Source organism: Rhinatrema bivittatum, chromosome 8, assembly GCF_901001135.1.
Source record: "Rhinatrema bivittatum chromosome 8, aRhiBiv1.1, whole genome shotgun sequence".
Taxonomy (NCBI): domain Eukaryota; kingdom Metazoa; phylum Chordata; class Amphibia; order Gymnophiona; family Rhinatrematidae; genus Rhinatrema; species Rhinatrema bivittatum.
The window spans coordinates 179,698,005-179,710,749 of NC_042622.1; the positions used below are offsets into that span (position 1 = coordinate 179,698,005).

Genomic DNA, 12,745 nt, shown 5'->3' on the forward strand with positions numbered 1-12,745 from the left:
CAAGCTCCCGGGCAGATGGGCCGAAACCGCGGGAAACGTGAAGTTCCCGCGTGCTGTTAAGAGTCATCTCGAGCAGGATGTTAGCAGGCAGCTGGCCTGGATGGTGCCCAGAAGCCCCACCTCCCATCGCCTCCTACTAACGTAGGTAACACAGGCCGCCTACCGTGCAACCCCAGCCTGTGCTTTTTGCTGGTTCCAGGCTGGGCAGTTGTCAGACAGCCCCTTTAGCTCCGTAACTTTGTCTTCCGTAAGGTTTGTGGCTCGGCAGATTCCACGGCCTTGTGAAATGCACTTTGGATTTTTTTTTTTTTTGGTGCACTGGAAGTAAATGATTATTATCCATGGTTACTCCAACAAGAAATTCTTATGTTGGATTTCATCTGACAGAAAATCTTAAATCCCAGCAAAATTACGGTGATTAAACTTGCTTGTGTTATACTTGTTGATTACAAACAATTGACTTGTTTCTGCAGCATTACAACCCCATAAATGAATGCCACACAGAGGTTTACAAAAGTGAGTTAAAAAGGTACGTTATATCCTTCTTTAATCTTTTGTATGGGCAACTCAGTGCTTTGGCAGGTAGTTTTTGTATTTTTGGCTTCTTAACTTTTTTTGTTTTGTATTTTGCTAAATTTTCAATTGCACTTCAAGAATACTATCTAGAGATTTAAAGACAAGGCATAGAAATATAAGAGGAAAATACAATTCAGCAAAGAATACAATTAACAGATGCCATAGTCACCAGTCCTCAAATATAGGAAGAGCCAAGCCTCAACCCTGTTCATTAAATGCGGCAATGAAGAAGCATCTTGGGGAGCTGTAATTTAAATGTAACCTAGAGCTATCTAAGGGGGTTATTTTTCAAGCTGCGTTATGGGCTTTTTGCATGTGAAAAGCACCATAACGCATGGTGCAATGCTAATTTAGAAAAGGGGTGGAGTTTCTGGCCAAGTGTAGTTATTAGCCATGCTAAAATTGTGCGATATGGCTTTGCAACTTGCGAAGCCATATCGCACAATTTTAGCGTGGCTAATAACTACACCTCTCATTTGCGTTAAGCTGTGCAATATGGCTTTATCACACTTTGCAATGTTTTCACTCATAGCATTGTTACCTTGGTAACATCAAGCTAAGTTGAGAGAACATTGCACAAATCTCATCTTTGGTTGAGTTTCCTCACTCCAAAGGTCATCAGATCTTCACAAGAGAGCACTGCTCTGTTCATATGTCTCACTCTTAATGTCATAGTGGCCCCTAACCCCTACACTCCTACCTAAACCTCACCTCAAGTTACTATGTGGGCTCATATAGAGGTATAAATGCCTACCTTGTATGAGGGTATTATGGCTAGTGTCTATGTCTCTCTCTCTTATCACATGTAATAGTTTGATGAATCTAGGCCTAAGAGAGCAATAGACCCACTAGGGGAGTCAGCACTCTTGGGCAGCTTTATCACTTAAAAAAGAACTAACTGGGAGGGTTCAAAGAAAACATGATTATTCCCTTGTTATTTAGTCAAGCATGCACTGAGGAAATAAGCACACAGAGATGTACTACTTTAAATCGTGATGCTAGAAAAGACTTCCTTTTCCTTGGAGTCATTTATGAAACATCAGGAAATGTATGAATCTCCATATTTCATAAGAGTGCCTCCTAATGGTGAAAAGATAAAGGTAGCACCCAGTCACGATCTGGCTCCAAGGGCAAAAGGTACTTTCAAGGTAGCCGAAGTTGCCACCTTCTCTTCTAAAGACTGTAATAAGGCGGTCAGTTCTAAACTATCTTGAGATATTTCAGCCTCTCTTGTTCTTGTTATAGGGTGGCAAGTAATAAACTCACCACAAGAGGGAGAGACTGGGCAGGTATTCGAAGCACCTTCGTTAAGTAGTTTTTTTAAACATTTCAAGTGGAGTAAGAACATAACATGCCATACTGGGTCAGACCAAGGGTCCATCAAGCCCAGCATCCTGTTTCCAACAGTGGCCAATCCAGGCCATAAGAACCTGGCAAGTACCCAAAAACTAAGTCTATTCCATGTTACCATTGCTAATGGCAGTGGCTATTTTCTAAGTCAACTCAATTAATAGCAGGTAATGGACTTCTCCTCCAAGAACTTATCCAATCCTTTTTTAAACACAGCTATACTAACTGCACTAACCACATCCTCTGGCAACAAATTCCAGAGTTTAATTGTGCGTTGAGTGAAGAAGAACTTTCTCCGATTAGTTTTAAATGTGCCCCATGCTAACTTCAAGTAATTGTGGAAAATGTATCCGTCTCAAATGATGTCTCCTGACTAAGTTTTTTAGCCTCTCCATTTTATTCCTGAGAAATGAATTGTCCTCACCTGTGGTGCCTTCCTCCCCCTGTTGCTTCTCAGCTCTCTTTACCACTTTCTTAATTCTTTGGCTACATGCTGCAGAGTTCTTGCTCATTTCCTGAAATTTTTAGTTTCTGATGCCTTTAAATCTCCTGTTAAAGGATCCAGTTGTTCAGATAGATTCTTCCCCAGAGATATTAAAGGAAGCAAATACGCGCTCAAGTAAACTCAGCAGGTCTTTAAGTAAGGATTCCTCCATGGAGGGATCCAAGATGGCGTCATGAAGGCGAGGCGGGGAGGAAGCTCGCTCTCTCGTTTGTACTCACAATTTCTTTTTCTCTCGGCGATTTTCCTCTAAAGTTGATTTTCCTCTAGAACAATGTCACACATTAAAAGAAAAGGAAAATTGAGAGAAACTGCTGCTTTGTTGCCTGGAACGCAACAGAAAATAGAGAGCTTCTTTGCAGCTGAACCCGGAAGGATCCTGGCAGGAAGCGCTGAGACGCCGGCAAGGGGAGCTAATGTCAGCGTCTATAGCTCCATTGACATCTTTGAGTCCGGGGGCGCCGATCACTCCCTCCCTGCCCTTTAGTGAAGCACCGTGTGGAGAAATCCAGCCCAGGGAAAGTGCGATGTTTGGGAGCCGCGTTTGCGGTTGCAGATGAGATGGGACACCCGACTGGAACAACAAAGCAAGAAGTAAGTGGGAATTTCAACATCATTCCCCTTAGTAAAGGCTCCCTGGGCTGTGAGGAAGGATGCAAAGAGTTTATTTTGGCGTTGACTCCACGGGTGAAAGGAGATACTCCCAGTATTCACAGGACTGTGATAAATACTGGGAATGTAGATATGGCTAGTGGTGCTGCAGGAAATATAATTTCAAAGCCTGCAGTGATAACTCTGGACTCGGTCTGGATGGCATTAACCTCTTTGGAGCAATCGATTGTATCATTAACGGCAGCGGTGGCCGATTATTAATAAACGAACTCAGACTACAGAACAACAGACTGAGTCACATACAGTTAAGCTGCAGGAAGTGGAACAAAAGGTGACTGAGATACAAAAGGTACAAACCGGTTTGATTCAAGGGGAAAATCTACAGAAAAAGAAAATGGAGAAATTGGAACATGAGATCAGGTTCCTGAATTTGAGGGTATTAAATTTTCCCCAGATACATTATGTCTCACTCCATGATCAATTTAGGAAATATTTGCAAGGAACGTTAAAAAACTGAACCAAATGCTTTATCACCTTTAGCAAAGGTCTACTACGTATCCTTTCACAAAGAAGAAGAGCTAACACCATGGGGACATACTGAGGAAGTGGAACCGCAGGAATCTCGGGCCCTGAATTTAACAGCTATTTTGGAACAATCATCAGGGAAAGAACAAGTAATTAAGCGGGGAACGCTGCTTGTGAGATTCATATTTCCCTCTGATCGTGACTTAGTATTCAAGTTGTCCTTACGTAATAGACGGGAAATGTATTATGGTCAAAAAATCTGGTTATTCCCAGACGTTGTAAAAAGTACACAACAGAGAAGAGAGGAATTTTTTAATCTTGTCCCTCGGACGAGACAAGTTGGTGCACAGATCACTGTAAGATATCCCTGCAAGTGCATTATGAGGGTCAGTAATGCAAAGTACATTTATTATGAACCTTCTGATCTCAAGTCATTTCTTGATGCTAAAATATTATTAGAAAGCACCGCTAGTTAAGGGGTGTTCGCATTAAAAGTAGTAATGGGTAAGAACATAAGAACATGCCATACTGGGTCAGACCAAGGGTCCATCAAGCCCAGCATCCTGTTTCCAACAGAGGCCAATCCAGGCCATAAGAACCTGGCAAGTACCCAAAAACTAAGTCTATTCCATGTAACCATTGCTAATGGTTTCTTTGATATTTGCTTTGTGAACTCCCTTAAGTTGAATTGGATCTCTCCCCTAATTACATTGTCTAAGGGTCTTGAGAATTATATACCTTGTGTATATTTTTTTCTTTCTTTCTTTCTTTTTAATTTACCAACAAGGATGTTGATATTCAATGTAATATTGATTTTCAATGTAATATAGATGTTTGACCCAGGTAACTACCTGGTTAAAATGTATACCTCATTAGTGACTGTAATCGTGGTTGGTTAATGTATTAATCAATACTCTTATATTGACAAGTTTAAATACTGTCTAAATTCTGAAAATTAATAAAGTATAAATAAAAAAAGAAGTATGGATTCCTCCCAGGCCTGAACCTGCTAAGGGCATTTCCCCTGCTCCTGCCTCTCCAGTGGTGACTTCCTCAAGGGGGGGGATTCCTCATTCCTCCACTCATCCCTGTTGTGGATCCTCCGGCCTCCTCCAACGGCTGCAGATCCAGGGAGCACACAAGAGAATATGGGTTTTGAGGCACTGCAGGTCCAACTCCCCTGCTGGAAGACGTGATTGAGTTACTTTGGCACTGAACATGTCATTCGAGAGCGTGCCAGCTCCCTGTCCAGCAGCAGGATCTGGTGGCAGTTCACGATAACGCCAGCGAAAAGGTGACTCTGAAGTTGGGAGATGCCTGTGACTCTTCTCCCCCCTCCCTGCATCCTGAACTAGGTCGATAAGGCCACAAATGAGGGGAGACCTGGCTTCGGAGGGCAACACTGGTGTTTACCGGAATGAATGCACAGCTTCGTTCAGGCTGCCATCTTGGATCTCCTAAGTGGCTTCTTTATTCTGTGTAGTTTCCCTATTTCCATGATAAAAAAAATAAATACAAATGAATTGTTGTGTTTTGCAGGTCCTTTGCACAGAGTTGGTACCCTGCTTGTTGAGAATTTTTCTTAGAGATAAAAATAAGGGGAAACCCTTGTCATAAATTAGGCCTGTTATTTTTATTTTTAATTGGTTGGAAAGTGTGTGCCAGAAGTATGACAGAAAGGTGCATTTCCCTTTCTCTTAAGTGAGTAAAAGTCTGCACGGGGGATCGAGGCTAAAAATTGTCAGGCAATTGTAATTTTGCACTGATTCGAATCAAAATTACAGTTCTCCAAAAAAGGTTTAATCTCCATCCCCATGCAGACTTTCAACCAAATCTGGTCAGTTGTTTCCATGTTCCAACCTGCGAATGCGCAGACAGACAGACAGACTCGCTGACAACAATAGACACTCTCACACTTATTATTATTGTTCAATTTACTAATCGCATGACATCGTAATCCCAATGCGATTTTCAGACAAAAGAAGTGCTCTCACTGGTCGCTCGGCAGCAGTGTAGTTCAATCATCAACTCTGGGAGTCTCCTTCCTTTTTTGGGGGGGGGGGGGGGGGAGAGAAATGTTGCCAAGAGAGATTAATAATTCTTTCCAAAACAAAAGAGCTCGTCCAACCCAACCTGGTTTTCCACGTGACACCAATGGAGTTCCTTACAAGTTATTACCTGGCAGGGATGGGCTTTTGTTTGAAACAAAACAGGATATTTCAACAAAATGTCTTGTTTCATTCCCTTTGAAAACAAAAGTAAACAAAGTTATGTTTGTTTTCATTTTCAAATGCCCCTCCCAGACTCCTCCTGGAATCCCCACCCACTACTTACCCCATCCACGGGCAGGTGCAGATTCATCCCTGCCTCCCTAGAACAAAAACGGCGCCGGCCTGAGGTCCCACTGGCACCATTTTAAAAAGGAGACCCTGGGGGGCAGGAACAACCGGGGATCACTCCTGCCTCTTTAGCCCCATGGATGGGGAAGGTGGCTGAAGAGAGTTGGAGGGCACTGTGGGAGCTTTGGTGGCGGCGGCAGAGGGGAAGATGGCAGAGTGGAATTGAAAGGGGTTTTTTGGTGCATTAATGTTTTGTTTTTATTCGTTTTAAAGAAACGAAACAACAAACAAAGCATCAAAACCAATGTTCAGTGCACACGCCTACTGTCTACCAATAGGTCTGAAAATGATCCTTATGTTTCTGCAATAGCAAAAGAGCCCCCGATCCCCCCCGATTGCTTTTATTTTATTTTTTTTTTTTTTGGAGCAATAATCATGATTCAGGGACCCAAAGTTTGTAGCTCTCATTGTGGTACATCAAACGGAAAGTAAGGCTCCATGGTCCAAAAGGAAGAGGCTGGGACGGCTCTGGTCCGGCCCCCCTCACGTGCATGGCTGATGCGTTTCTGATTTCTTTAGACGAGCCAGGACTACATCTCCAGGCGTGCAGTGGGGGCAAAACCAGGGCTGGCTCAGCCGGGGTGGCGTGCCGTGCTCACCGCCAAACCTTTCCTTTACTTGTCTAAGGAAAGATGTGACGGTGCCATTACCCTCCCGGCGCTGCCAAAGCAGCGATGCACCCACCTCTCGGGCACTTGGGCTGTGCAGAACATTTCCAGAGCCTGCTGTGAATTAAAAAAACAAATCCTAAGAAGAGCTGTCAAGGAGGAATAATATTTCGTTATCATGGCTGCTCAGTTACACATGGGTACGCAGTGCACGGGGAGATAAAGGTGACTTGTCAGATGGGCTCGGAGAGGTTTTTTTGAGAATGCAAGGCCGTGCGCCTGGCGTACGAAATTCCGGTTTTGTGTTCTTGGGTACATGGTCTTTTGTTTCGTTTCCGCTGGGGAAACGTTATCAGTGACTTGGGGGGGGGGGATCGTGCATACCCTGGCCGAGTCCTCCAGTGAGGGCAGGACGGGGGAAGGGCTGCAGATACGATCTCCATTCAGCGATACCTTATTTTGACACTGTAGATTTATTGTGAAGTCTACTGGGACAGACTCGTGGGTTTTTTTTTAATTTTCTGTGAGAAAAGGCCAAATTAGGCCAAAGCTGAGGATCGGCAGGAGTCCGTTCAGTCAGACAGGCTAAATTTATAGGCTGTGCTTTGTTTTTCTTCTTGCAGTCTAATGCTGTGAAGCTTGAAATTTATAATTAAAAAACAACTATTTGTGTAAGCGTGCTGGTGACTTCGCTGCTAGCTTTAGTGGCCAGATTTACCAAGGACTTTCTTTTGCTTATTTCTGTACCCCTTAGATACAAAATGTTATTGGCCCTTTCGGTAGGTGAGCCCTTGTGGTGGGGCAGAGCGGCAGCGCAGTGCCAACCAGAGCCACACTCGGGTATTGTAGCCCACAGGGCAGGTAAGTGCATTGGCGCGGCCTGTCCCTACCCTGATCCCTTCTCCCCTTCCCTTCCACCATAATCCTCGGTTCTCTTTCCCTCTCTCACCTCGCCCCCACGGGCAGGTGATAGGAGGAGGGGGACAGTCTTCCTGGCTTTTCAGCCATTGTTGGCTGGCGCTTGTATTTCAGTCATTTTTTTTCTGATTTTCCCCCCCCCCCCCTTCCACCAGTTGCTCTGCATCCTGGGCATCTGCCCCTCTTGCCCCCCCCAGTCCTAGTTACTGCCCTGCCCTGTAATGGTGGAGTGAGAAGTACACGGTGTGAAAACCCGAAAGCAGTCAGAGCCACACAACCTGTATAAAATGCGAGATGGGGGGCCTGGCAGACCCTGGGTATATGGGCACAGAGATTTGCAGATGCTGTAATCTCCCAGTGGGGTGCACGGGAGTCGTCAGACATTTTGAAAAGGGGACGAAGGAAAAATGGCACTTTCTGGGGGAGCGGGGGAGCAGAAGGCATATAGCATAGGTTTTTCTCTAATGATAAATTGTCAGGGGCCTTCCTTTTCAGTTTTTATTTTACTTTGCCTGGGAATTTCAAGGTTATAACAAAAAAAATATGACACAGGAGCAAAATCAGTGGGAAAAGTCACTTTTCCCACTGATTTCTTTGACATTCCCGGACAAAATAAAATAAGAACTGAAAAGGAAGGACCCTATACATTGTTTACCCTAAGCAGCATGTGGTCTAAGAGGGTGGAGGCCCTTTCAGCATTAGGAGAGGCTTTCCAGGACTTGGTTATAAAATTGCCTGCCCGCTATGCGGGTAAACATACACTCGTCAGTCCTGTAAGGGGGTAGGATTTGCACCAGCACTCGTGTTTTGGGGGTTTAAAAAGTATGGGGGTCGATTTTAAAAGGAGCGTGCGACCGTCCCATGTGGACACGCCGATTTTATTACATGCGCGCGTGTTATAAAATCCAAAGGCCACGTGCACAGGTGCGGGCAACGCACGCTGGGGGTGGGGGTGGTGAATTTTCTGTAAATACGAGCGGCGATGCCATCGGGCCTCCCCCAGTTCCCTCCCAGTCTGCTCCTAACCTAACCTTCCTGCCCTCCCCCTCTCCTCCCCAACCCCGATTCCCCCTACCTAACTCTTCATGTTTTTCTGTTGCTGTTTGTTACCTTTGCTGCTCCTCTGGAGCAGCAGTAGATTGCAGGCGCCGGCCGGCTGCTGGCGCGCGCTTCCCCGGGATAGCGTACAGTGGCGCTGTCCCGGCCCGCCCCTTTTTCAGGGCCCGGCACTTGTGCGCGCACCGGGGTTTACGTGCGTGGCCAGGCCTGTTATAAAATGCGCACTCCCCACGCGAGGCCCAGCCACGTGCGTAAACCCCGGGTTTTACATGCGCAGGCCTTTGAAAATTTAGCCTATAAGGTGGCTTTGAAAATTGGTGTAGCTTTCTTTATGTGGCCCTGTTACCCCCCCCCCCCTAAAAGTTGTCAGGGTTTCTTGCTTTTATGGTTATGTTAATATTGATTATTTGTTATTGATTTATTTTATGCGCTTTGCATCACTTTGTACAAGTAGCTAGTTCTGAAAAATGCGGTCTATAAAACGTGCCGTAAATAACAGTTATTTCTGAAGGTACAGGGGAAATCAAACTGGAATTCAGGCCTGTAGGCTCTCTTGAAGAATCCTGTCTGCTGTCTGCACCGAAAGCCTTACGACGGTGCCCAGCAAGCAGTAGCTAACCCTGGATAAGCGCTTGCTTGTTGGCATCCGAGGAGAATCCTGTGGAGAATGCAGGCTGCAAACATACATTACAGCCAGGGCTTTTTCGTCTCTTGCCTGTGACTTGGCCCATCACGAAATGCACGCTTCTGAGTCTCACCGCTGGGACAGAACTGCATCCCAGGGCCGCATATATCACGGAGCAGAATGCGGTGTCTCTATTTTTGCATTAATATAAATAGCTGTTTAGGATTGATTCCTCGGCCAAAGACTCTCCTCTGACCTGCTCTTGTCTGCATTCTTCTTTGTGCATTCCAGAGTCGGTTTATTTAAAGCACACAGATGTGGCAGCTTTGCATATTTAAAGGTGCATTAGAAAAGAGAATTTTCTATTCTCACGTGGTGGAGTGGAGGTCTGTGTGGCATTGGGGAGGGGGGGGGGGGGGAGAGAGGTGTCCAGCTGATTTACATTTCCCTTGTCGGAGCAGAGGGCCGTGCACATATTAGAATGTAAATAATAGTGATGGATACATGTATCTTTAAAGATTAATTTTTTTTATTAATACACCTAGAGAAGGAATGTAGATCATGTTCCCAGGTAAGCGATCAATCTGTTTAAGACAAGGCAATGTGGATAAAATACAAATTTGAACGAGGTCTTCCAAAACATCAACCGGGCTTTATCAGAGAATATTAGTAGAGCCTGTCAAAAATGATAGGCGAGAACCTCACTGCACACCTGCCCTTGCCCTCCCCCCCCCCCAACCAGAGGACTGCATTTCCATATCCCAAGCCCCAGACAGCACCGCAATCCCACACCCTCCTGACCCCATGGCATCCAGCACTCCGTGGGCATCGGAGTGGTACCTACTTGCTCCTACCCCATTGAGAGCCTTTGCAGAGTTAGTGCTGGCTCGCTCTCCTCAACTTAAAACCCCAAAGCCGGGACACCAACTGGAAGATGAAGAGAGAATGGGAGAAGTTTCAAATAAGGAAATCTGTTGGGGATGGCATTTAATATCTCTCTGAACCCTTCGTTACTTGAGATTAGTAAATATGGGGGCAATGTTGTTCGGTAATATATTTCATTTTGCAGGATTTATTGATTTGGCAATGATTATGTTGCTGTGAAAAATATGCATTTTTTTGCACTGAACACATTGTTTTATTGCATTTATATCTTTTACTTTTTGGTGGTATGTCTTATATAGTTGATTCAACAAAATCTGCTGCAGGATTTTCCTAGATTCATAGAAAGATTGGACTGGAAGGTTCCTAGCCTATACCCTACCCCTGAGCAGGGACCACTGTACCTAAATCTCATCTAATCTGCTTAAAAAAAGACATTTTTTTTCCTTTCTGTGTAGCAGATATGGATTGACAGTTGGCTGACAGTAGAAAGATATTGACCTTGAGGGAGTAGAAAGATATTGACCTTGAGGGAGGGCAATAGTAAGCAACCTAGGATTATACGATGCCTGTAGAGGCCACTGTGCTGTTATGAAACAAGCGTGGATCTTTGTAAATGGTGCTGCCTTTAGCTGGAAAGTAGTACATGACCTTTAAGACCGTTTAGGACCCTTCTCCAAGCCTTGAAAGCTCATATTGCAACACCTTTTTTTTATGTTGGCCTATTCAAAGCATTAACCACCTGGAAAGGTTCCTGTTTTCTCCAGGACCCTCACAGCTACTAGAACTTTCCTCAACAATCTTGAAAGCACAGCAATTGCTACTGTGATTGTCACCACAGTGAATATTGAGTGAAATATCTGTTCTAAAGTTAAGCCTTTATACATTTAAATGTAAAATCATAATTCCATTTTGAAATAATGCCCAGTAAAACGTTCCCATACCCTTCCCCACAGAACAGGAAATAGACGGTTTCAAAACTGAAGCCATCATAGTTGCAGAGAAATATGCTATGATGTCATGAGCTATACAGCTGTTCTGTGACATCAGTGGAAAGAGGTCAACTATAAGAGTGGGACCCAATATGTTTTATGGGAAGAAATCTGTTACCAAACACTGGTGTTTAGAATACACAGAATCAAAATATGCAGAGAAAACCTTCAAATAAGCATGCAGTGTTTCCAGTGATACATGGTGGAGCATTTTTAGAGTTTTTAACTACCACCTTGACCTGATTATAAAACAACCCTGAATATAAGCCAGATCTCTTATGTTTGGGCCAATATGGTTTATTCACTTATAGGCCAGCAAAATCCCATCTCCATTGCAGTGACTTCAATGATCTTCCTCTCAAGGTCTGAGCTTGACCTCGCTTTGTCTACCCCTACTGGGTCCAGCAGGATTCTGCTTCCTCCTCCCCAGCTTTTTCACTTGACTGTGATTATAAAACAAGGTAGATTTTTGGAAATGCACTTTTCCTTAAACCACCACCCCCCCCCCCAAAAAAAACAAACAAACAAACCCACTATGTAATCCAGTCTGTATAGTATTTATTTCTCTTTCCAGTCTTCCGCTATCATCTCTACTCTTGCCACCCTAAACCCACACAAGCTTTATATCACCAGTCCTATGGACATCCCTCCCACAAAATGATTTTTGCCTGGAGGTGTCCAAAGCTAGATGCACGGAGTCATTCTTGGCTCCTCCCTTCCCCACCCCACCCCACCCCATGTATTCATTTCATGGCCCTGATGGCAGCCTCTCCAGATTCCTGATCGGCTCGCAGGGTGCTTCGCAGGTCGATGCAGCCGGCTTCCCCAATGGGTTAAGAGCATCAACATTCCTAGGCCTGGCCAGGCCGAGAAACAAAAAAACAAACCTCAAGATAATGCATGAGCTTAGGTTTCCTGTCTAGAAACATCCAGCGAGTAGGGCTATTGGCCCACCGAGGAGGAAACATTAATTCTGAAATGTAATTTGTTGAGATAATTATTTTTCAAAATGCATTTGTTTTAGCCATCATCACAGTCCTTGCCTGTTTCTGGGAGTATACAACTTCTCTGCAAAAGTGTACAGAGGGCTGTGATGTCTCTAAGTCTAAGCATTATTTCCCATAATTATTTTGGACCTGGGTAAACAGGATCGTGTCATAAAAGAATGGCTGCATCCAGCATCATGATAGATAAGAAGAGAAGTGACTGTTGGTACCAGCTGAGTAATGGAAAGAAATGCCTGTTGGAGTACTTGCAAGCCAATAGAAACAACACTGTAAGAGCATCCCAAGAACAGGTCTGATGGCCAGAGAAAAAAATATATTTTCTAGGCGTAGCAAGGATCCATTGTTTAACAGGTCCCGACTGTATTTATTTAGATTTCCAGTTTCCAAGTGACTGCTGCTTTGGAATTCCATGCATTGAAAGCAGGTGATTGAAAAACCCTGATCTGTGTGGATGCACCAGAGGGACATCAAAGGTCCTAGAAAATGGCCGGGCGTTCCGCAGAGCCACAACCATTACAGAAAACTAATACATTTTCTCCAGCAAGACCTGCTGTGGAGAAGATTGATAGCCGGAAGAAAACTTGAAGTGGACCACGGAGAAAATATTCAGCGTTGTGTGTGCGCCTTGCGCTGCTTGCCATGGGATTCTTCCAAGAAGCACCGGGCAACACATTTTGTGAGACATGTGCT

The 12,745-nt window shown here is 44.5% G+C and overlaps 1 long non-coding RNA gene across 1 annotated transcript in view; it reads left to right on the forward strand.

Annotated features, from left to right (window-relative positions):
* Nucleotides 1–37: 37 nt before the first annotated feature.
* The window catches only part of LOC115098036, an 81,308-nt gene continuing 68,600 nt past the window's right edge, over nt 38–12,745 (forward strand). Inside the window, exons 1-2 of the long non-coding RNA XR_003858394.1 lie at nt 38–141; nt 474–529. This is a non-coding gene — a long non-coding RNA (uncharacterized LOC115098036). The remainder of the gene's footprint in view (nt 142–473; nt 530–12,745) is intronic.